This window comes from Tasmannia lanceolata, unplaced genomic scaffold (genome assembly GCF_043159265.1).
Source record: "Tasmannia lanceolata isolate RefF3 unplaced genomic scaffold, GAP_Taslan_0.1 ptg000006l, whole genome shotgun sequence".
Classification (NCBI taxonomy): domain Eukaryota; kingdom Viridiplantae; phylum Streptophyta; class Magnoliopsida; order Canellales; family Winteraceae; genus Tasmannia; species Tasmannia lanceolata.
The window spans coordinates 29823397-29827378 of NW_027518683.1; the positions used below are offsets into that span (position 1 = coordinate 29823397).

At 40.3% G+C, this 3982-nt stretch overlaps 1 non-coding gene across 1 annotated transcript; it reads right to left on the bottom strand.

Annotated features, from left to right (window-relative positions):
- Positions 1–297: 297 nt before the first annotated feature.
- Positions 298–404, bottom strand: LOC143880523 (small nucleolar RNA R71). The gene has a single exon (XR_013251746.1). It is a non-coding gene; the product is annotated as a small nucleolar RNA R71 (small nucleolar RNA).
- Between the last annotated feature and the right edge of the window lie 3578 nt (positions 405–3982).

A 3982-nucleotide genomic window follows, 5' to 3' on the forward strand; every position in this document is an offset into this window, starting at 1 on the left:
CCGATTGCACAGGGCAATAATTTTGAGCTAAAATCGCAATTTATCTCTTTGCTTCCTCATTTTCATGGCCTCCCTTTGGAGGATGCTTATTTATTTTTGCGTGAGTTTGAAGATGTATGTGCTTTGATTAAAATGCAACAACTTACCGATGATGCGGTAAAGTTGCGGTTTATTACGTTTTCACTCAAGGATGGAGCCAAAAAGTGGCTCTATGGCTTACCAACGAACTCCATCACCACTTGGGAGGAGTTCGCCGTCGCTTTCCTAAAAAAGTTTTTTCCATTACATAAAACTAATAAGCTTAGGAACGATATTTTACAATTCAAACAAAATCCATTAGAGTCATTTTCTAAGTTTATGGAGAGGTTCAAAGACCTACTCCAAGAGTGTCCTCACCATGGAATTGATTTGTGGCACTTATGCCAAATTGTTTATGAGGGCATAGATTACCAAACAAAGCAACTTCTTGAGTCCATGTGTCCTAACGGTTTTACATCTTTTACGGATGAGGCCGCGGCATGGAACTTCTTACTTGATTTGGCGGAAAAAATAAGAGAGTGGGAATCCACTCAAGACGGTGAGAGAGCCACTTCAAGTAAGGAATTTCTAATAGAGGGTGCCGTGGCAAAAGAGGCCCATCTTGATAGCCTTATCAAAAGACTAGAAGCAATAGTTGTCAAAGGACCTTCACAAGTCAATCAAATTGCACATAGTGTCCCTATGTGTAGTTGGTGTCAAGCCACGGACCATGTCATGGAAAAGTGCCCAACTCTTGCTAAATTTGGTAATTCTAATGAGAATGTGAGTGCTCTTTATGCTAATAATCCTTATTCTAGCACTTATAATCCGGGATGGAAAAATCATCCCAACTTTTCATGGAGTCAAGGTGGGCAATCCAATTTCCAAGGCCAAGACCAATTCGGCCAACCTAGGCCCACCTTCCCTCCCACTTTTGTTCGGCCATCCCTTTCCCCTCCTACTTTTCAAAACCCCATGATTAATAATGTTTCAAATCAGCAACCGCCGGGTTTTAAAAAACAAGGAGAGTCGGCACGCATAGCCTCCTTAGAAAAAAGCATAGAACTTCTCACTAGCACTTTCATAACAAGCCAACACAACATGGAGAAGCAAATCTCCCAACTTGCCATGGCGTTGCATGAGAGGGAAAAGGGAAAGATGCCAAGTCAACCCGTTCCTAATCCAAGGAACGTGAATATGAATGTGAATCAACAGGTACCGCCAAATCAGTTGAATGCCATTCAACCAATTTTGCCGCCGCAAGAGCCCTCCAACGAATGTAATGCCGTATATTCTTTAAAGAGTGGTAGAGATTACCACAAGGAGGAGGTCAGATCTGAACCTTCCATAGATATACAAGATACATCCAAAGAGGTAAGAAAAGACTCCCCTCCAACAGGCTCGATTGCGGAGCCCAAACAGGTAAGTACAGAAGAGGTAACTTCTCCCCCTGCACGAGATTTCATTCCTAAAGCTCATTTTCCAAGGAGACTTGCTAATAATAAGAAGGTGGATGCCATGGATAAAATTTTAAATGTGTTTAAACAAGTGCAAATTAATATTCCTTTATTAGATGCGATTTCTCAGGTCCTTACTTATGCCAAAGTGTTGAAAGATTTGTGCACACAAAAGCGCACAACTAATGTACCCAAGAAAGCTTTCTTGGCCGCAAATATAAGTTCCATCTTGTCTCAACAAATGGTGGTTAAGTATAAGGATCCAGGATATCTTACTATTTCTTGCACTATTGGTAACACAAATATTGAACATGCTCTTTTGGATTTGGGTGCAAGTGTAAATCTCTTGCCTTTTTCTGTATTTAAGCAATTAGGGTTAGGAGACCTCAAACCAACCACCATCACTCTTCAATTGGCGGATAGATCAATTAAAACACCCAAATGAATGGTTGAGGATGTGTTAGTTAAAGTAGGTGATTTTTTATTTCCCGTAGATTTTGTTGTGTTAGATACCGAGCCTGTTGCTAATATCAAGGATCAAATTCCTATCATCCTTGGTAGGCCGTTCATTGCCACTAGCAACGCTCTAATTAATTGTAGACATGGATTAATGAAATTGTCTTTTGGAAACACATCGGTTGATTTTAATGTCTTTAGATTGGGTAAGCAACCAAATTTTCATGAAGAAATCAATATGTTGCATTCCTTTCCTGACGATATTGTTTCTAATTTTGAAATTGATTTTGATGCAGGATTCCAAGAATGCTTGGACGAACTAGGAAATGATGGAAGCGATTTCTTTTCCAAACCTTTTGCCATCCAAAACGTGAAGCCCGTTGGACCACTAGCAACATCTCTTCCAAAGACATCAATCGAAGAAGCGCCACAGTTGGAGTTGAAGCCCTTGCCTTCTCATTTACGTTATGCATTTTTTGGTGATAATTGTACTTTGCCTGTAATAATTGCTGCGGACCTAACCTCCCCTCAAGAGGAGGAACTCATTAAATTGCTAAAAGATAACAAGGAAGCCATAGGTTGGACAATGGCCGACATCAAAGGAATTAGCCCTTCGATTGTGCAACATCACATCCATCTCGTTGAGGGTGCCAAACCTTCAAGGGAACATCAAAGAAGGGCTAATCCTGTGATGAAGGAAGCCATCCAAAAAGAGATTTTAAAATTGTTAGATAATGGGATCATTTATCCCATCTCGGATAGCCAATGGGTGAGTCCCGTCCAAGTAGTGCCTAAGAAGTCGGGAGTTACCGTTATACAATCCGCCACCAATGAACTTATTCCTACTCGTATTCAAACAGGGTGGCGGGTTTGTATTGACTACCGAAAGCTTAATGCCGCTACTTGGAAGGATCACTTTCCTTTGCCTTTTATTGATCAAATGTTAGAAAGGTTAGCGGGTCATGAGTATTATTGCTTTCTTGATGGATATTCCGGTTACAACCAAATTCCCATTGCTCCTGAAGATCAAGAGAAAACGACATTCACATGCCCCTTTGGAACGTTTGCTTATAGACGCATGCCTTTTGGGTTATGCAATGCACCGGCAACTTTCCAAAGATGCATGATGAGTATCTTTTCTGACATGGTGGAGACCTTCTTAGAGGTTTTTATGGATGATTTTTCTATTCATGGCTCCACCTATGCCGAATGTTTACATCACTTAAAATTGGTATTAGAAAGGAGTAGAGAAAAGAACCTTGTCCTCAATTGGGAAAAGTGTCATTTTATGGTAAAAGAGGGCATCGTTCTAGGACATGTGATTTCTAAAGAGGGAATTAAGGTTGATAAAGCCAAGGTGGATCTCATTGTCCATCTTCCACCGCCCAAAAGTGTGAAGGATATTCGATCATTTTTGGGCCATGCAGGCTTTTACCGGCGTTTTATAAAAGATTTTTCTAAAAATGCTAGGCCTCTAACCAACTTGTTAGCAAAAGATCAAAAATTTGAGTTTTTCAAAGAATGCTTCGATTCTTTTGACTGTTTAAAAAAGGAGTTAACTTCGGCTCCCATCATTCAAGCACCCAATTGGACCGAACTGTTTGAAATTATGTGTGATGCTTCCGACTTTGCAATATGAGCCGTGTTGGGTCAAAGATTCAGTAAATTATCGCATGTAATCTATTATGCAAGTAGGACTCTCAATGATGTACAACTCAACTACACCACTACGGAAAAAGAATTCTTAGCGGTTGTGTTTGCATTAGAGAAGTTTCGGTCCTACTTGATTGGATCGCATGTGATAATTTATACCGACCATTCGGCAATCAAGTATCTTGTTGAAAAGAAGGATGCTAACGCTCGCCTCATTAGGTGGGTTTTACTTCTTCAAGAGTTTGATTTGGAGATTAGAGATAAAAAGGGTACGGAAAACTTGGTTGCCGATCACTTGTCTAGACTTCCTAATGCAAAGAATGACGAAGGTCCAATTAATGAAAACTTCCCTGATGAGCAATTGTTTGCTATTTCTAGTGAGCCATGGTATGCAGATA